The sequence below is a fragment of the Hyla sarda genome, unplaced genomic scaffold (genome assembly GCF_029499605.1).
Source record: "Hyla sarda isolate aHylSar1 unplaced genomic scaffold, aHylSar1.hap1 scaffold_1735, whole genome shotgun sequence".
Taxonomy (NCBI): domain Eukaryota; kingdom Metazoa; phylum Chordata; class Amphibia; order Anura; family Hylidae; genus Hyla; species Hyla sarda.
The window spans coordinates 21,379-42,204 of NW_026608377.1; the positions used below are offsets into that span (position 1 = coordinate 21,379).

General features: G+C 45.9%; 9 non-coding genes across 9 annotated transcripts; all 9 read left to right on the forward strand.

The window, feature by feature from the left end:
- Positions 1-1,489: 1,489 nt before the first annotated feature.
- LOC130312862 (U2 spliceosomal RNA) lies at positions 1,490-1,680 on the forward strand. Its single transcript, XR_008860926.1, has one exon. It is a non-coding gene; the product is annotated as a U2 spliceosomal RNA (small nuclear RNA).
- Positions 1,681-3,776: 2,096 nt separating this feature from the next.
- On the forward strand, positions 3,777-3,967 carry LOC130312863 (U2 spliceosomal RNA). Its single transcript, XR_008860927.1, has one exon. It is a non-coding gene; the product is annotated as a U2 spliceosomal RNA (small nuclear RNA).
- Positions 3,968-6,060: 2,093 nt separating this feature from the next.
- Positions 6,061-6,251, forward strand: LOC130312864 (U2 spliceosomal RNA). The gene has a single exon (XR_008860928.1). It is a non-coding gene; the product is annotated as a U2 spliceosomal RNA (small nuclear RNA).
- Positions 6,252-8,351: 2,100 nt separating this feature from the next.
- LOC130312866 (U2 spliceosomal RNA) lies at positions 8,352-8,542 on the forward strand. The gene has a single exon (XR_008860929.1). It is a non-coding gene; the product is annotated as a U2 spliceosomal RNA (small nuclear RNA).
- Positions 8,543-10,633: 2,091 nt separating this feature from the next.
- On the forward strand, positions 10,634-10,824 carry LOC130312867 (U2 spliceosomal RNA). The gene has a single exon (XR_008860930.1). It is a non-coding gene; the product is annotated as a U2 spliceosomal RNA (small nuclear RNA).
- A 2,091-nt stretch (positions 10,825-12,915) lies between these two features.
- LOC130312868 (U2 spliceosomal RNA) lies at positions 12,916-13,106 on the forward strand. Its single transcript, XR_008860931.1, has one exon. It is a non-coding gene; the product is annotated as a U2 spliceosomal RNA (small nuclear RNA).
- A 2,094-nt stretch (positions 13,107-15,200) lies between these two features.
- Positions 15,201-15,391, forward strand: LOC130312869 (U2 spliceosomal RNA). The gene has a single exon (XR_008860932.1). It is a non-coding gene; the product is annotated as a U2 spliceosomal RNA (small nuclear RNA).
- A 2,089-nt stretch (positions 15,392-17,480) lies between these two features.
- Positions 17,481-17,671, forward strand: LOC130312872 (U2 spliceosomal RNA). Its single transcript, XR_008860934.1, has one exon. It is a non-coding gene; the product is annotated as a U2 spliceosomal RNA (small nuclear RNA).
- A 2,097-nt stretch (positions 17,672-19,768) lies between these two features.
- LOC130312884 (U2 spliceosomal RNA) lies at positions 19,769-19,959 on the forward strand. The gene has a single exon (XR_008860946.1). It is a non-coding gene; the product is annotated as a U2 spliceosomal RNA (small nuclear RNA).
- The last annotated feature ends 867 nt before the right edge of the window (positions 19,960-20,826 follow it).

Sequence of the window (20,826 nt, forward strand, 5' to 3'; positions counted from 1 at the left end):
CTGTCTATGTCCCGCATCAATATAGACCAAAGTACAGAGGGTTAGGCTATGCTATAGTGCACCTACCTGATGCATCAGAAGGTGCGAGGCCCTTGCTAAATTCTGTGCACAGACTTTGAGATCTATGCTTTAGACTGTATCTAAACCTGCTCCAACATGGACTGACATTCTGGCCTACTTTCAGCCGATGCGACTTGTCTGTCGCTGAACAGTCGCTTTTTATGTATTCAGCACCTATGTATAATGTTGTAAAAATGCTCTAGAAGCTAAAGTCGCAGAAATGTCACACATATTTGGCCTGCAACTTTCTGTGCGACAAATTCAGACAGGAAAAATCAGTATAAATCCTTAGAAAATTATCCCCCAGTGTCTCCATCTGCTGGCGGTATTGAATAAGCATTGCTGCACTGATGGGGTATGCATTAGACGAAAAAAAAGAAGAAAAAGAAGAATAATACGCCCAGAAAAGAGGCGAAAAGGAGAAAAACGTAAAAAAACGTGAAAAAAAAGTAAGAGGAAGAGAAGGGAAAAAAAGGTGGAAATGGGTTTAAAAGTGATTTCGGCGGAGAAATATATATATATATATATATATATATATATATATATATATATATATACGCGCACACACACACATATATATAAACGTATTCTCCGTTGAGATATTGCAGCCGCTGCTGTGTCCAGGCCCAGGAGCCTTAGCACTGTGCTGTGATGTCACTCAATACCACTGACATCACTAGGTGTAAACAACATCTCTCCTTTGCTGTGTATGTGACTATGGAGCTGTTTGGTGATGTCGTCTATTATGGCCTTCATAGAAGCAACAGGAGATTGTTGCATCCATCTAGAACCCTCAGAACTACAGTGCTATGATGTCACTCACTTCCACAGGCCTTGCAGAGTGTAAACAACAACAACCCAGCTTTGTCGTGTATGTAACCATAGGGATTGTGATGTCACCTAGAACCTTCACAGCAGCGACAGCTTTATGAGGAGCATCAGCACTGCTCTGCCTGAGCAGAACCATCACCGCCATAGGTTGTCAAATAACCCGGATTTAACCCACACAGGTAAGTCCAATGGGGTGCAGGCATGTCCTCTATGCTTACAGCTTCCCGTGGGTGTTGGTTTGATACCGTTTGGGGACAGCCAAGGAGGCATCTGCAGGCAACAAAGGTAGGTGTGTGCTTGTGTGTGTGTTTCCTATGCAGATCCTAAGCCCAGTGTCACATGCAAGTAGGAGGAGTAAGAAGGGTTCCTGGCAAATCCGGGTTATGGATTGCATTTAAAAAGGCCCCGTGGGAGTGCAATGGGCCCCTGTCTTGCTGCTTAGCAATAATGGTATGGGTTTAGGTTCTGCTGTGTGTACTGGTGGTTGACTGCCCCCCAGCCCAGAGTGTGCATGGAAAATTGTCTGGCAGCCTCCCTGACAGCAAGCAGTGATAGTGCCCATGAAGGGGACCTTGTTGGGCCCGCCCCTTTCACGGTTATCGCTTCTCGGCCTTTTGGCTAAGATCAAGTGTAGTATCTGTTCTTATCAGTTTAATATCTGATACGTCCCCTATCTGGGGACCATATATTAAATGGATTTTTGAGAACGGGGGCCGATTTCGAAGCTTGCTTCCGTCGCCCTATGCATTGACCCGATATGGCAGTATCTTCGGGTACAGTGCACCACCCCCTTACAGGGTTAAAAAGAAAGATTCCTACTTTCATTGCTACCTGCTTGCTGGCTAGCCAGCTAGCCAGCCCTGTGGGCCTTGCTGCTGCTGCTGCTGCTGCTGCAGCCAAAAAACAAAAGGTGGTGCTGCTGCTGCTTCTGCTGCTTCTGCTTGTGTCTGGCCGCTGTTGGAGCGTCCAGGCACAGGACTTCTGCTGCTGCTGACTAAATGGCCTCCTTAATTGGATCATTTGAGTAGCCAGCACACCTGTGCAGGTAGGGCATGACATGATAGGCAGCTGCCTTGATAGCGGGTGGGTGCTGAATGTTCCTAATTGACAAAATAAGATTAATGCTTATGAAGAAATATAAAATCTCATCCCTTCCCCAATATCGCGCCACACCCCTACCCCTTAATTCCCTGGTTGAACTTGATGGACATATGTCTTTTTTCGACCGTACTAACTATGTAACTATGTAACATAACATGGGGGGGTCTCCTGGCTGTTCACACAGGTGTGTCATTGCTGTACATTGACCATGCATTGCTTCTGTGGTATTGCAAAGGCAAAGACAAATGCTTCCAGCCATCCATTGCACTAATGGATTGGTCATCAGCTGGCTGTCTATGTCCCGCATCAATATAGACCAAAGTACAGAGGGTTAGGCTATGCTATAGTGCACCTACCTGATGCATCAGAAGGTGCGAGGCCCTTGCTAAATTCTGTGCACAGACTTTGAGATCTATGCTTTAGACTGTATCTAAACCTGCTCCAACATGGACTGACATTCTGGCCTACTTTCAGCCGATGCGACTTGTCTGTCGCTGAACAGTCGCTTTTTATGTATTCAGCACCTATGTATAATGTTGTAAAAATGCTCTAGAAGCTAAAGTCGCAGAAATGTCACACATATTTGGCCTGCAACTTTCTGTGCGACAAATTCAGACAGGAAAAATCAGTATAAATCCTTAGAAAATTATCCCCCAGTGTCTCCATCTGCTGGCGGTATTGAATAAGCATTGCTGCACTGATGGGGTATGCATTAGACGAAAAAAAAGAAGAAAAAGAAGAATAATACGCCCAGAAAAGAGGCGAAAAGGAGAAAAACGTAAAAAAACGTGAAAAAAAAGTAAGAGGAAGAGAAGGGAAAAAAAGGTGGAAATGGGTTTAAAAGTGATTTCGGCGGAGAATATATATATATATATATATATATATATATATATATATATATATATATATATACGCGCACACACACACATATATATAAACGTATTCTCCGTTGAGATATTGCAGCCGCTGCTGTGTCCAGGCCCAGGAGCCTTAGCACTGTGCTGTGATGTCACTCAATACCACTGACATCACTAGGTGTAAACAACATCTCTCCTTTGCTGTGTATGTGACTATGGAGCTGTTTGGTGATGTCGTCTATTATGGCCTTCATAGAAGCAACAGGAGATTGTTGCATCCATCTAGAACCCTCAGAACTACAGTGCTATGATGTCACTCACTTCCATAGGCCTTGCAGAGTGTAAACAACAACAACCCAGCTTTGTCGTGTATGTAACCATAGGGATTGTGATGTCACCTAGAACCTTCACAGCAGCGACAGCTTTATGAGGAGCATCAGCACTGCTCTGCCTGAGCAGAACCATCACCGCCATAGGTTGTCAAATAACCCGGATTTAACCCACACAGGTAAGTCCAATGGGGTGCAGGCATGTCCTCTATGCTTACAGCTTCCCGTGGGTGTTGGTTTGATACCGTTTGGGGACAGCCAAGGAGGCATCTGCAGGCAACAAAGGTAGGTGTGTGCTTGTGTGTGTGTTTCCTATGCAGATCCTAAGCCCAGTGTCACATGCAAGTAGGAGGAGTAAGAAGGGTTCCTGGCAAATCCGGGTTATGGATTGCATTTAAAAAGGCCCCGTGGGAGTGCAATGGGCCCCTGTCTTGCTGCTTAGCAATAATGGTATGGGTTTAGGTTCTGCTGTGTGTACTGGTGGTTGACTGCCCCCCAGCCCAGAGTGTGCATGGAAAATTGTCTGGCAGCCTCCCTGACAGCAAGCAGTGATAGTGCCCATGAAGGGGACCTTGTTGGGCCCGCCCCTTTCACGGTTATCGCTTCTCGGCCTTTTGGCTAAGATCAAGTGTAGTATCTGTTCTTATCAGTTTAATATCTGATACGTCCCCTATCTGGGGACCATATATTAAATGGATTTTTGAGAACGGGGGCCGATTTCGAAGCTTGCTTCCGTCGCCCTATGCATTGACCCGATATGGCAGTATCTTCGGGTACAGTGCACCACCCCCTTACAGGGTTAAAAAGAAAGATTCCTACTTTCATTGCTACCTGCTTGCTGGCTAGCCAGCTAGCCAGCCCTGTGGGCCTTGCTGCTGCTGCTGCTGCTGCTGCAGCCAAAAAACAAAAGGTGGTGCTGCTGCTGCTTCTGCTGCTTCTGCTTGTGTCTGGCCGCTGTTGGAGCGTCCAGGCACAGGACTTCTGCTGCTGCTGACTAAATGGCCTCCTTAATTGGATCATTTGAGTAGCCAGCACACCTGTGCAGGTAGGGCATGACATGATAGGCAGCTGCCTTGATAGCGGGTGGGTGCTGAATGTTCCTAATTGACAAAATAAGATTAATGCTTATGAAGAAATATAAAATCTCATCCCTTCCCCAATATCGCGCCACACCCCTACCCCTTAATTCCCTGGTTGAACTTGATGGACATATGTCTTTTTTCGACCGTACTAACTATGTAACTATGTAACATAACATGGGGGGGTCTCCTGGCTGTTCACACAGGTGTGTCATTGCTGTACATTGACCATGCATTGCTTCTGTGGTATTGCAAAGGCAAAGACAAATGCTTCCAGCCATCCATTGCACTAATGGATTGGTCATCAGCTGGCTGTCTATGTCCCGCATCAATATAGACCAAAGTACAGAGGGTTAGGCTATGCTATAGTGCACCTACCTGATGCATCAGAAGGTGCGAGGCCCTTGCTAAATTCTGTGCACAGACTTTGAGATCTATGCTTTAGACTGTATCTAAACCTGCTCCAACATGGACTGACATTCTGGCCTACTTTCAGCCGATGCGACTTGTCTGTCGCTGAACAGTCGCTTTTTATGTATTCAGCACCTATGTATAATGTTGTAAAAATGCTCTAGAAGCTAAAGTCGCAGAAATGTCACACATATTTGGCCTGCAACTTTCTGTGCGACAAATTCAGACAGGAAAAATCAGTATAAATCCTTAGAAAATTATCCCCCAGTGTCTCCATCTGCTGGCGGTATTGAATAAGCATTGCTGCACTGATGGGGTATGCATTAGACGAAAAAAAAGAAGAAAAAGAAGAATAATACGCCCAGAAAAGAGGCGAAAAGGAGAAAAACGTAAAAAAACGTGAAAAAAAAGTAAGAGGAAGAGAAGGGAAAAAAAGGTGGAAATGGGTTTAAAAGTGATTTCGGCGGAGAAATATATATATATATATATATATATATATATATATATATATATATATATACGCGCACACACACACATATATATAAACGTATTCTCCGTTGAGATATTGCAGCCGCTGCTGTGTCCAGGCCCAGGAGCCTTAGCACTGTGCTGTGATGTCACTCAATACCACTGACATCACTAGGTGTAAACAACATCTCTCCTTTGCTGTGTATGTGACTATGGAGCTGTTTGGTGATGTCGTCTATTATGGCCTTCATAGAAGCAACAGGAGATTGTTGCATCCATCTAGAACCCTCAGAACTACAGTGCTATGATGTCACTCACTTCCACAGGCCTTGCAGAGTGTAAACAACAACAACCCAGCTTTGTCGTGTATGTAACCATAGGGATTGTGATGTCACCTAGAACCTTCACAGCAGCGACAGCTTTATGAGGAGCATCAGCACTGCTCTGCCTGAGCAGAACCATCACCGCCATAGGTTGTCAAATAACCCGGATTTAACCCACACAGGTAAGTCCAATGGGGTGCAGGCATGTCCTCTATGCTTACAGCTTCCCGTGGGTGTTGGTTTGATACCGTTTGGGGACAGCCAAGGAGGCATCTGCAGGCAACAAAGGTAGGTGTGTGCTTGTGTGTGTGTTTCCTATGCAGATCCTAAGCCCAGTGTCACATGCAAGTAGGAGGAGTAAGAAGGGTTCCTGGCAAATCCGGGTTATGGATTGCATTTAAAAAGGCCCCGTGGGAGTGCAATGGGCCCCTGTCTTGCTGCTTAGCAATAATGGTATGGGTTTAGGTTCTGCTGTGTGTACTGGTGGTTGACTGCCCCCCAGCCCAGAGTGTGCATGGAAAATTGTCTGGCAGCCTCCCTGACAGCAAGCAGTGATAGTGCCCATGAAGGGGACCTTGTTGGGCCCGCCCCTTTCACGGTTATCGCTTCTCGGCCTTTTGGCTAAGATCAAGTGTAGTATCTGTTCTTATCAGTTTAATATCTGATACGTCCCCTATCTGGGGACCATATATTAAATGGATTTTTGAGAACGGGGGCCGATTTCGAAGCTTGCTTCCGTCGCCCTATGCATTGACCCGATATGGCAGTATCTTCGGGTACAGTGCACCACCCCCTTACAGGGTTAAAAAGAAAGATTCCTACTTTCATTGCTACCTGCTTGCTGGCTAGCCAGCTAGCCAGCCCTGTGGGCCTTGCTGCTGCTGCTGCTGCTACTGCAGCCAAAAAACAAAAGGTGGTGCTGCTGCTGCTTCTGCTGCTTCTGCTGCTTCTGCTTGTGTCTGGCCGCTGTTGGAGCGTCCAGGCACAGGACTTCTGCTGCTGCTGACTAAATGGCCTCCTTAATTGGATCATTTGAGTAGCCAGCACACCTGTGCAGGTAGGGCATGACATGATAGGCAGCTGCCTTGATAGCGGGTGGGTGCTGAATGTTCCTAATTGACAAAATAAGATTAATGCTTATGAAGAAATATAAAATCTCATCCCTTCCCCAATATCGCGCCACACCCCTACCCCTTAATTCCCTGGTTGAACTTGATGGACATATGTCTTTTTTCGACCGTACTAACTATGTAACTATGTAACATAACATGGGGGGGTCTCCTGGCTGTTCACACAGGTGTGTCATTGCTGTACATTGACCATGCATTGCTTCTGTGGTATTGCAAAGGCAAAGACAAATGCTTCCAGCCATCCATTGCACTAATGGATTGGTCATCAGCTGGCTGTCTATGTCCCGCATCAATATAGACCAAAGTACAGAGGGTTAGGCTATGCTATAGTGCACCTACCTGATGCATCAGAAGGTGCGAGGCCCTTGCTAAATTCTGTGCACAGACTTTGAGATCTATGCTTTAGACTGTATCTAAACCTGCTCCAACATGGACTGACATTCTGGCCTACTTTCAGCCGATGCGACTTGTCTGTCGCTGAACAGTCGCTTTTTATGTATTCAGCACCTATGTATAATGTTGTAAAAATGCTCTAGAAGCTAAAGTCGCAGAAATGTCACACATATTTGGCCTGCAACTTTCTGTGCGACAAATTCAGACAGGAAAAATCAGTATAAATCCTTAGAAAATTATCCCCCAGTGTCTCCATCTGCTGGCGGTATTGAATAAGCATTGCTGCACTGATGGGGTATGCATTAGACGAAAAAAAAGAAGAAAAAGAAGAATAATACGCCCAGAAAAGAGGCGAAAAGGAGAAAAACGTAAAAAAACGTGAAAAAAAAGTAAGAGGAAGAGAAGGGAAAAAAAGGTGGAAATGGGTTTAAAAGTGATTTCGGCGGAGAAATATATATATATATATATATATATATATATATATATATATATATATACGCGCACACACACACATATATATAAACGTATTCTCCGTTGAGATATTGCAGCCGCTGCTGTGTCCAGGCCCAGGAGCCTTAGCACTGTGCTGTGATGTCACTCAATACCACTGACATCACTAGGTGTAAACAACATCTCTCCTTTGCTGTGTATGTGACTATGGAGCTGTTTGGTGATGTCGTCTATTATGGCCTTCATAGAAGCAACAGGAGATTGTTGCATCCATCTAGAACCCTCAGAACTACAGTGCTATGATGTCACTCACTTCCACAGGCCTTGCAGAGTGTAAACAACAACAACCCAGCTTTGTCGTGTATGTAACCATAGGGATTGTGATGTCACCTAGAACCTTCACAGCAGCGACAGCTTTATGAGGAGCATCAGCACTGCTCTGCCTGAGCAGAACCATCACCGCCATAGGTTGTCAAATAACCCGGATTTAACCCACACAGGTAAGTCCAATGGGGTGCAGGCATGTCCTCTATGCTTACAGCTTCCCGTGGGTGTTGGTTTGATACCGTTTGGGGACAGCCAAGGAGGCATCTGCAGGCAACAAAGGTAGGTGTGTGCTTGTGTGTGTGTTTCCTATGCAGATCCTAAGCCCAGTGTCACATGCAAGTAGGAGGAGTAAGAAGGGTTCCTGGCAAATCCGGGTTATGGATTGCATTTAAAAAGGCCCCGTGGGAGTGCAATGGGCCCCTGTCTTGCTGCTTAGCAATAATGGTATGGGTTTAGGTTCTGCTGTGTGTACTGGTGGTTGACTGCCCCCCAGCCCAGAGTGTGCATGGAAAATTGTCTGGCAGCCTCCCTGACAGCAAGCAGTGATAGTGCCCATGAAGGGGACCTTGTTGGGCCCGCCCCTTTCACGGTTATCGCTTCTCGGCCTTTTGGCTAAGATCAAGTGTAGTATCTGTTCTTATCAGTTTAATATCTGATACGTCCCCTATCTGGGGACCATATATTAAATGGATTTTTGAGAACGGGGGCCGATTTCGAAGCTTGCTTCCGTCGCCCTATGCATTGACCCGATATGGCAGTATCTTCGGGTACAGTGCACCACCCCCTTACAGGGTTAAAAAGAAAGATTCCTACTTTCATTGCTACCTGCTTGCTGGCTAGCCAGCTAGCCAGCCCTGTGGGCCTTGCTGCTGCTGCTGCTGCTGCTGCAGCCAAAAAACAAAAGGTGGTGCTGCTGCTGCTTCTGCTGCTTCTGCTTGTGTCTGGCCGCTGTTGGAGCGTCCAGGCACAGGACTTCTGCTGCTGCTGACTAAATGGCCTCCTTAATTGGATCATTTGAGTAGCCAGCACACCTGTGCAGGTAGGGCATGACATGATAGGCAGCTGCCTTGATAGCGGGTGGGTGCTGAATGTTCCTAATTGACAAAATAAGATTAATGCTTATGAAGAAATATAAAATCTCATCCCTTCCCCAATATCGCGCCACACCCCTACCCCTTAATTCCCTGGTTGAACTTGATGGACATATGTCTTTTTTCGACCGTACTAACTATGTAACTATGTAACATAACATGGGGGGGTCTCCTGGCTGTTCACACAGGTGTGTCATTGCTGTACATTGACCATGCATTGCTTCTGTGGTATTGCAAAGGCAAAGACAAATGCTTCCAGCCATCCATTGCACTAATGGATTGGTCATCAGCTGGCTGTCTATGTCCCGCATCAATATAGACCAAAGTACAGAGGGTTAGGCTATGCTATAGTGCACCTACCTGATGCATCAGAAGGTGCGAGGCCCTTGCTAAATTCTGTGCACAGACTTTGAGATCTATGCTTTAGACTGTATCTAAACCTGCTCCAACATGGACTGACATTCTGGCCTACTTTCAGCCGATGCGACTTGTCTGTCGCTGAACAGTCGCTTTTTATGTATTCAGCACCTATGTATAATGTTGTAAAAATGCTCTAGAAGCTAAAGTCGCAGAAATGTCACACATATTTGGCCTGCAACTTTCTGTGCGACAAATTCAGACAGGAAAAATCAGTATAAATCCTTAGAAAATTATCCCCCAGTGTCTCCATCTGCTGGCGGTATTGAATAAGCATTGCTGCACTGATGGGGTATGCATTAGACGAAAAAAAAGAAGAAAAAGAAGAATAATACGCCCAGAAAAGAGGCGAAAAGGAGAAAAACGTAAAAAAACGTGAAAAAAAAGTAAGAGGAAGAGAAGGGAAAAAAAGGTGGAAATGGGTTTAAAAGTGATTTCGGCGGAGAAATATATATATATATATATATATATATATATATATATATATATATATACGCGCACACACACACATATATATAAACGTATTCTCCGTTGAGATATTGCAGCCGCTGCTGTGTCCAGGCCCAGGAGCCTTAGCACTGTGCTGTGATGTCACTCAATACCACTGACATCACTAGGTGTAAACAACATCTCTCCTTTGCTGTGTATGTGACTATGGAGCTGTTTGGTGATGTCGTCTATTATGGCCTTCATAGAAGCAACAGGAGATTGTTGCATCCATCTAGAACCCTCAGAACTACAGTGCTATGATGTCACTCACTTCCACAGGCCTTGCAGAGTGTAAACAACAACAACCCAGCTTTGTCGTGTATGTAACCATAGGGATTGTGATGTCACCTAGAACCTTCACAGCAGCGACAGCTTTATGAGGAGCATCAGCACTGCTCTGCCTGAGCAGAACCATCACCGCCATAGGTTGTCAAATAACCCGGATTTAACCCACACAGGTAAGTCCAATGGGGTGCAGGCATGTCCTCTATGCTTACAGCTTCCCGTGGGTGTTGGTTTGATACCGTTTGGGGACAGCCAAGGAGGCATCTGCAGGCAACAAAGGTAGGTGTGTGCTTGTGTGTGTGTTTCCTATGCAGATCCTAAGCCCAGTGTCACATGCAAGTAGGAGGAGTAAGAAGGGTTCCTGGCAAATCCGGGTTATGGATTGCATTTAAAAAGGCCCCGTGGGAGTGCAATGGGCCCCTGTCTTGCTGCTTAGCAATAATGGTATGGGTTTAGGTTCTGCTGTGTGTACTGGTGGTTGACTGCCCCCCAGCCCAGAGTGTGCATGGAAAATTGTCTGGCAGCCTCCCTGACAGCAAGCAGTGATAGTGCCCATGAAGGGGACCTTGTTGGGCCCGCCCCTTTCACGGTTATCGCTTCTCGGCCTTTTGGCTAAGATCAAGTGTAGTATCTGTTCTTATCAGTTTAATATCTGATACGTCCCCTATCTGGGGACCATATATTAAATGGATTTTTGAGAACGGGGGCCGATTTCGAAGCTTGCTTCCGTCGCCCTATGCATTGACCCGATATGGCAGTATCTTCGGGTACAGTGCACCACCCCCTTACAGGGTTAAAAAGAAAGATTCCTACTTTCATTGCTACCTGCTTGCTGGCTAGCCAGCTAGCCAGCCCTGTGGGCCTTGCTGCTGCTGCTGCTGCTGCTGCAGCCAAAAAACAAAAGGTGGTGCTGCTGCTGCTTCTGCTGCTTCTGCTTGTGTCTGGCCGCTGTTGGAGCGTCCAGGCACAGGACTTCTGCTGCTGCTGACTAAATGGCCTCCTTAATTGGATCATTTGAGTAGCCAGCACACCTGTGCAGGTAGGGCATGACATGATAGGCAGCTGCCTTGATAGCGGGTGGGTGCTGAATGTTCCTAATTGACAAAATAAGATTAATGCTTATGAAGAAATATAAAATCTCATCCCTTCCCCAATATCGCGCCACACCCCTACCCCTTAATTCCCTGGTTGAACTTGATGGACATATGTCTTTTTTCGACCGTACTAACTATGTAACTATGTAACATAACATGGGGGGGTCTCCTGGCTGTTCACACAGGTGTGTCATTGCTGTACATTGACCATGCATTGCTTCTGTGGTATTGCAAAGGCAAAGACAAATGCTTCCAGCCATCCATTGCACTAATGGATTGGTCATCAGCTGGCTGTCTATGTCCCGCATCAATATAGACCAAAGTACAGAGGGTTAGGCTATGCTATAGTGCACCTACCTGATGCATCAGAAGGTGCGAGGCCCTTGCTAAATTCTGTGCACAGACTTTGAGATCTATGCTTTAGACTGTATCTAAACCTGCTCCAACATGGACTGACATTCTGGCCTACTTTCAGCCGATGCGACTTGTCTGTCGCTGAACAGTCGCTTTTTATGTATTCAGCACCTATGTATAATGTTGTAAAAATGCTCTAGAAGCTAAAGTCGCAGAAATGTCACACATATTTGGCCTGCAACTTTCTGTGCGACAAATTCAGACAGGAAAAATCAGTATAAATCCTTAGAAAATTATCCCCCAGTGTCTCCATCTGCTGGCGGTATTGAATAAGCATTGCTGCACTGATGGGGTATGCATTAGACGAAAAAAAAGAAGAAAAAGAAGAATAATACGCCCAGAAAAGAGGCGAAAAGGAGAAAAACGTAAAAAAACGTGAAAAAAAAGTAAGAGGAAGAGAAGGGAAAAAAAGGTGGAAATGGGTTTAAAAGTGATTTCGGCGGAGAAATATATATATATATATATATATATATATATATATATATATATATATACGCGCACACACACACATATATATAAACGTATTCTCCGTTGAGATATTGCAGCCGCTGCTGTGTCCAGGCCCAGGAGCCTTAGCACTGTGCTGTGATGTCACTCAATACCACTGACATCACTAGGTGTAAACAACATCTCTCCTTTGCTGTGTATGTGACTATGGAGCTGTTTGGTGATGTCGTCTATTATGGCCTTCATAGAAGCAACAGGAGATTGTTGCATCCATCTAGAACCCTCAGAACTACAGTGCTATGATGTCACTCACTTCCACAGGCCTTGCAGAGTGTAAACAACAACAACCCAGCTTTGTCGTGTATGTAACCATAGGGATTGTGATGTCACCTAGAACCTTCACAGCAGCGACAGCTTTATGAGGAGCATCAGCACTGCTCTGCCTGAGCAGAACCATCACCGCCATAGGTTGTCAAATAACCCGGATTTAACCCACACAGGTAAGTCCAATGGGGTGCAGGCATGTCCTCTATGCTTACAGCTTCCCGTGGGTGTTGGTTTGATACCGTTTGGGGACAGCCAAGGAGGCATCTGCAGGCAACAAAGGTAGGTGTGTGCTTGTGTGTGTGTTTCCTATGCAGATCCTAAGCCCAGTGTCACATGCAAGTAGGAGGAGTAAGAAGGGTTCCTGGCAAATCCGGGTTATGGATTGCATTTAAAAAGGCCCCGTGGGAGTGCAATGGGCCCCTGTCTTGCTGCTTAGCAATAATGGTATGGGTTTAGGTTCTGCTGTGTGTACTGGTGGTTGACTGCCCCCCAGCCCAGAGTGTGCATGGAAAATTGTCTGGCAGCCTCCCTGACAGCAAGCAGTGATAGTGCCCATGAAGGGGACCTTGTTGGGCCCGCCCCTTTCACGGTTATCGCTTCTCGGCCTTTTGGCTAAGATCAAGTGTAGTATCTGTTCTTATCAGTTTAATATCTGATACGTCCCCTATCTGGGGACCATATATTAAATGGATTTTTGAGAACGGGGGCCGATTTCGAAGCTTGCTTCCGTCGCCCTATGCATTGACCCGATATGGCAGTATCTTCGGGTACAGTGCACCACCCCCTTACAGGGTTAAAAAGAAAGATTCCTACTTTCATTGCTACCCTGCTTGCTGGCTAGCCAGCTAGCCAGCCCTGTGGGCCTTGCTGCTGCTGCTGCTGCTGCTGCAGCCAAAAAACAAAAGGTGGTGCTGCTGCTGCTTCTGCTGCTTCTGCTTGTGTCTGGCCGCTGTTGGAGCGTCCAGGCACAGGACTTCTGCTGCTGCTGACTAAATGGCCTCCTTAATTGGATCATTTGAGTAGCCAGCACACCTGTGCAGGTAGGGCATGACATGATAGGCAGCTGCCTTGATAGCGGGTGGGTGCTGAATGTTCCTAATTGACAAAATAAGATTAATGCTTATGAAGAAATATAAAATCTCATCCCTTCCCCAATATCGCGCCACACCCCTACCCCTTAATTCCCTGGTTGAACTTGATGGACATATGTCTTTTTTCGACCGTACTAACTATGTAACTATGTAACATAACATGGGGGGGTCTCCTGGCTGTTCACACAGGTGTGTCATTGCTGTACATTGACCATGCATTGCTTCTGTGGTATTGCAAAGGCAAAGACAAATGCTTCCAGCCATCCATTGCACTAATGGATTGGTCATCAGCTGGCTGTCTATGTCCCGCATCAATATAGACCAAAGTACAGAGGGTTAGGCTATGCTATAGTGCACCTACCTGATGCATCAGAAGGTGCGAGGCCCTTGCTAAATTCTGTGCACAGACTTTGAGATCTATGCTTTAGACTGTATCTAAACCTGCTCCAACATGGACTGACATTCTGGCCTACTTTCAGCCGATGCGACTTGTCTGTCGCTGAACAGTCGCTTTTTATGTATTCAGCACCTATGTATAATGTTGTAAAAATGCTCTAGAAGCTAAAGTCGCAGAAATGTCACACATATTTGGCCTGCAACTTTCTGTGCGACAAATTCAGACAGGAAAAATCAGTATAAATCCTTAGAAAATTATCCCCCAGTGTCTCCATCTGCTGGCGGTATTGAATAAGCATTGCTGCACTGATGGGGTATGCATTAGACGAAAAAAAAGAAGAAAAAGAAGAATAATACGCCCAGAAAAGAGGCGAAAAGGAGAAAAACGTAAAAAAACGTGAAAAAAAAGTAAGAGGAAGAGAAGGGAAAAAAAGGTGGAAATGGGTTTAAAAGTGATTTCGGCGGAGAAATATATATATATATATATATATATATATATATATATATATATATATATACGCGCACACACACACATATATATAAACGTATTCTCCGTTGAGATATTGCAGCCGCTGCTGTGTCCAGGCCCAGGAGCCTTAGCACTGTGCTGTGATGTCACTCAATACCACTGACATCACTAGGTGTAAACAACATCTCTCCTTTGCTGTGTATGTGACTATGGAGCTGTTTGGTGATGTCGTCTATTATGGCCTTCATAGAAGCAACAGGAGATTGTTGCATCCATCTAGAACCCTCAGAACTACAGTGCTATGATGTCACTCACTTCCACAGGCCTTGCAGAGTGTAAACAACAACAACCCAGCTTTGTCGTGTATGTAACCATAGGGATTGTGATGTCACCTAGAACCTTCACAGCAGCGACAGCTTTATGAGGAGCATCAGCACTGCTCTGCCTGAGCAGAACCATCACCGCCATAGGTTGTCAAATAACCCGGATTTAACCCACACAGGTAAGTCCAATGGGGTGCAGGCATGTCCTCTATGCTTACAGCTTCCCGTGGGTGTTGGTTTGATACCGTTTGGGGACAGCCAAGGAGGCATCTGCAGGCAACAAAGGTAGGTGTGTGCTTGTGTGTGTGTTTCCTATGCAGATCCTAAGCCCAGTGTCACATGCAAGTAGGAGGAGTAAGAAGGGTTCCTGGCAAATCCGGGTTATGGATTGCATTTAAAAAGGCCCCGTGGGAGTGCAATGGGCCCCTGTCTTGCTGCTTAGCAATAATGGTATGGGTTTAGGTTCTGCTGTGTGTACTGGTGGTTGACTGCCCCCCAGCCCAGAGTGTGCATGGAAAATTGTCTGGCAGCCTCCCTGACAGCAAGCAGTGATAGTGCCCATGAAGGGGACCTTGTTGGGCCCGCCCCTTTCACGGTTATCGCTTCTCGGCCTTTTGGCTAAGATCAAGTGTAGTATCTGTTCTTATCAGTTTAATATCTGATACGTCCCCTATCTGGGGACCATATATTAAATGGATTTTTGAGAACGGGGGCCGATTTCGAAGCTTGCTTCCGTCGCCCTATGCATTGACCCGATATGGCAGTATCTTCGGGTACAGTGCACCACCCCCTTACAGGGTTAAAAAGAAAGATTCCTACTTTCATTGCTACCTGCTTGCTGGCTAGCCAGCTAGCCAGCCCTGTGGGCCTTGCTGCTGCTGCTGCTGCTGCTGCAGCCAAAAAACAAAAGGTGGTGCTGCTGCTGCTTCTGCTGCTTCTGCTTGTGTCTGGCCGCTGTTGGAGCGTCCAGGCACAGGACTTCTGCTGCTGCTGACTAAATGGCCTCCTTAATTGGATCATTTGAGTAGCCAGCACACCTGTGCAGGTAGGGCATGACATGATAGGCAGCTGCCTTGATAGCGGGTGGGTGCTGAATGTTCCTAATTGACAAAATAAGATTAATGCTTATGAAGAAATATAAAATCTCATCCCTTCCCCAATATCGCGCCACACCCCTACCCCTTAATTCCCTGGTTGAACTTGATGGACATATGTCTTTTTTCGACCGTACTAACTATGTAACTATGTAACATAACATGGGGGGGTCTCCTGGCTGTTCACACAGGTGTGTCATTGCTGTACATTGACCATGCATTGCTTCTGTGGTATTGCAAAGGCAAAGACAAATGCTTCCAGCCATCCATTGCACTAATGGATTGGTCATCAGCTGGCTGTCTATGTCCCGCATCAATATAGACCAAAGTACAGAGGGTTAGGCTATGCTATAGTGCACCTACCTGATGCATCAGAAGGTGCGAGGCCCTTGCTAAATTCTGTGCACAGACTTTGAGATCTATGCTTTAGACTGTATCTAAACCTGCTCCAACATGGACTGACATTCTGGCCTACTTTCAGCCGATGCGACTTGTCTGTCGCTGAACAGTCGCTTTTTATGTATTCAGCACCTATGTATAATGTTGTAAAAATGCTCTAGAAGCTAAAGTCGCAGAAATGTCACACATATTTGGCCTGCAACTTTCTGTGCGACAAATTCAGACAGGAAAAATCAGTATAAATCCTTAGAAAATTATCCCCCAGTGTCTCCATCTGCTGGCGGTATTGAATAAGCATTGCTGCACTGATGGGGTATGCATTAGACGAAAAAAAAGAAGAAAAAGAAGAATAATACGCCCAGAAAAGAGGCGAAAAGGAGAAAAACGTAAAAAAACGTGAAAAAAAAGTAAGAGGAAGAGAAGGGAAAAAAAGGTGGAAATGGGTTTAAAAGTGATTTCGGCGGAGAAATATATATATATATATATATATATATATATATATATATATATATACGCGCACACACACACATATATATAAACGTATTCTCCGTTGAGATATTGCAGCCGCTGCTGTGTCCAGGCCCAGGAGCCTTAGCACTGTGCTGTGATGTCACTCAATACCACTGACATCACTAGGTGTAAACAACATCTCTCCTTTGCTGTGTATGTGACTATGGAGCTGTTTGGTGATGTCGTCTATTATGGCCTTCATAGAAGCAACAGGAGATTGTTGCATCCATCTAGAACCCTCAGAACTACAGTGCTATGATGTCACTCACTTCCACAGGCCTTGCAGAGTGTAAACAACAACAACCCAGCTTTGTCGTGTATGTAACCATAGGGATTGTGATGTCACCTAGAACCTTCACAGCAGCGACAGCTTTATGAGGAGCATCAGCACTGCTCTGCCTGAGCAGAACCATCACCGCCATAGGTTGTCAAATAACCCGGATTTAACCCACACAGGTAAGTCCAATGGGGTGCAGGCATGTCCTCTATGCTTACAGCTTCCCGTGGGTGTTGGTTTGATACCGTTTGGGGACAGCCAAGGAGGCATCTGCAGGCAACAAAGGTAGGTGTGTGCTTGTGTGTGTGTTTCCTATGCAGATCCTAAGCCCAGTGTCACATGCAAGTAGGAGGAGTAAGAAGGGTTCCTGGCAAATCCGGGTTATGGATTGCATTTAAAAAGGCCCCGTGGGAGTGCAATGGGCCCCTGTCTTGCTGCTTAGCAATAATGGTATGGGTTTAGGTTCTGCTGTGTGTACTGGTGGTTGACTGCCCCCCAGCCCAGAGTGTGCATGGAAAATTGTCTGGCAGCCTCCCTGACAGCAAGCAGTGATAGTGCCCATGAAGGGGACCTTGTTGGGCCCGCCCCTTTCACGGTTATCGCTTCTCGGCCTTTTGGCTAAGATCAAGTGTAGTATCTGTTCTTATCAGTTTAATATCTGATACGTCCCCTATCTGGGGACCATATATTAAATGGATTTTTGAGAACGGGGGCCGATTTCGAAGCTTGCTTCCGTCGCCCTATGCATTGACCCGATATGGCAGTATCTTCGGGTACAGTGCACCACCCCCTTACAGGGTTAAAAAGAAAGATTCCTACTTTCATTGCTACCTGCTTGCTGGCTAGCCAGCTAGCCAGCCCTGTGGGCCTTGCTGCTGCTGCTGCTGCTGCTGCAGCCAAAAAACAAAAGGTGGTGCTGCTGCTGCTTCTGCTGCTTCTGCTTGTGTCTGGCCGCTGTTGGAGCGTCCAGGCACAGGACTTCTGCTGCTGCTGACTAAATGGCCTCCTTAATTGGATCATTTGAGTAGCCAGCACACCTGTGCAGGTAGGGCATGACATGATAGGCAGCTGCCTTGATAGCGGGTGGGTGCTGAATGTTCCTAATTGACAAAATAAGATTAATGCTTATGAAGAAATATAAAATCTCATCCCTTCCCCAATATCGCGCCACACCCCTACCCCTTAATTCCCTGGTTGAACTTGATGGACATATGTCTTTTTTCGACCGTACTAACTATGTAACTATGTAACATAACATGGGGGGGTCTCCTGGCTGTTCACACAGGTGTGTCATTGCTGTACATTGACCATGCATTGCTTCTGTGGTATTGCAAAGGCAAAGACAAATGCTTCCAGCCATCCATTGCACTAATGGATTGGTCATCAGCTGGCTGTCTATGTCCCGCATCAATATAGACCAAAGTACAGAGGGTTAGGCTATGCTATAGTGCACCTACCTGATGCATCAGAAGGTGCGAGGCCCTTGCTAAATTCTGTGCACAGACTTTGAGATCTATGCTTTAGACTGTATCTAAACCTGCTCCAACATGGACTGACATTCTGGCCTACTTTCAGCCGATGCGACTTGTCTGTCGCTGAACAGTCGCTTTTTATGTATTCAGCACCTATGTATAATGTTGTAAAAATGCTCTAGAAGCTAAAGTCGCAGAAATGTCACACATATTTGGCCTGCAACTTTCTGTGCGACAAATTCAGACAGGAAAAATCAGTATAAATCCTTAGAAAATTATCCCCCAGTGTCTCCATCTGCTGGCGGTATTGAATAAGCATTGCTGCACTGATGGGGTATGCATTAGACGAAAAAAAAGAAGAAAAAGAAGAATAATACGCCCAAAAGAGGCGAAAAGGAGAAAAACGTAAAAAAACGTGAAAAAAAAGTAAGAGGAAGAGAAGGGAAAAAAAGGTGGAAATGGGTTTAAAAGTGATTTCGGCGGAGAAATATATATATATATATATATATATATATATATATATATATATATATATATATATACGCGCACACACACACATATATATAAACGTATTCTCCGTTGAGATATTGCAGCCGCTGCTGTGTCCAGGCCCAGGAGCCTTAGCACTGTGCTGTGATGTCACTCAATACCACTGACATCACTAGGTGTAAACAACATCTCTCCTTTGCTGTGTATGTGACTATGGAGCTGTTTGGTGATGTCGTCTATTATGGCCTTCATAGAAGCAACAGGAGATTGTTGCATCCATCTAGAACCCTCAGAACTACAGTGCTATGATGTCACTCACTTCCACAGGCCTTGCAGAGTGTAAACAACAACAACCCAGCTTTGTCGTGTATGTAACCATAGGGATTGTGATGTCACCTAGAACCTTCACAGCAGCGACAGCTTTATGAGGAGCATCAGCACTGCTCTGCCTGAGCAGAACCATCACCGCCATAGGTTGTCAAATAACCCGGATTTAACCCACACAGGTAAGTCCAATGGGGTGCAGGCATGTCCTCTATGCTTACAGCTTCCCGTGGGTGTTGGTTTGATACCGTTTGGGGACAGCCAAGGAGGCATCTGCAGGCAACAAAGGTAGGTGTGTGCTTGTGTGTGTGTTTCCTATGCAGATCCTAAGCCCAGTGTCACATGCAAGTAGGAGGAGTAAGAAGGGTTCCTGGCAAATCCGGGTTATGGATTGCATTTAAAAAGGCCCCGTGGGAGTGCAATGGGCCCCTGTCTTGCTGCTTAGCAATAATGGTATGGGTTTAGGTTCTGCTGTGTGTACTGGTGGTTGACTGCCCCCCAGCCCAGAGTGTGCATGGAAAATTGTCTGGCAGCCTCCCTGACAGCAAGCAGTGATAGTGCCCATGAAGGGGACCTTGTTGGGCCCGCCCCTTTCACGGTTATCACTTCTCGGCCTTTTGGCTAAGATCAAGTGTAGTATCTGTTCTTATCAGTTTAATATCTGATACGTCCCCTATCTGGGGACCATATATTAAATGGATTTTTGAGAACGGGGGCCGATTTCGAAGCTTGCTTCCGTCGCCCTATGCATTGACCCGATATGGCAGTATCTTCGGGTACAGTGCACCACCCCCTTACAGGGTTAAAAAGAAAGATTCCTACTTTCATTGCTACCTGCTTGCTGGCTAGCCAGCTAGCCAGCCCTGTGGGCCTTGCTGCTGCTGCTGCTGCTGCAGCCAAAAAACAAAAGGTGGTGCTGCTGCTGCTTCTGCTGCTTCTGCTTGTGTCTGGCCGCTGTTGGAGCGTCCAGGCACAGGACTTCTGCTGCTGCTGACTAAATGGCCTCCTTAATTGGATCATTTGAGTAGCCAGCACACCTGTGCAGGTAGGGCATGACATGATAGGCAGCTGCCTTGATAGCGGGTGGGTGCTGAATGTTCCTAATTGACAAAATAAGATTAATGCTTATGAAGAAATATAAAATCTCATCCCTTCCCCAATATCGCGCCACACCCCTACCCCTTAATTCCCTGGTTGAACTTGATGGACATATGTCTTTTTTCGACCGTACTAACTATGTAACTATGTAACATAACATGGGGGGGTCTCCTGGCTGTTCACACAGGTGTGTCATTGCTGTACATTGACCATGCATTGCTTCTGTGGTATTGCAAAGGCAAAGACAAATGCTTCCAGCCATCCATTGCACTAATGGATTGGTCATCAGCTGGCTGTCTATGTCCCGCATCAATATAGACCAAAGTACAGAGGGTTAGGCTATGCTATAGTGCACCTACCTGATGCATCAGAAGGTGCGAGGCCCTTGCTAAATTCTGTGCACAGACTTTGAGATCTATGCTTTAGACTGTATCTAAACCTGCTCCAACATGGACTGACATTCTGGCCTACTTTCAGCCGATGCGACTTGTCTGTCGCTGAACAGTCGCTTTTTATGTATTCAGCACCTATGTATAATGTTGTAAAAATGCTCTAGAAGCT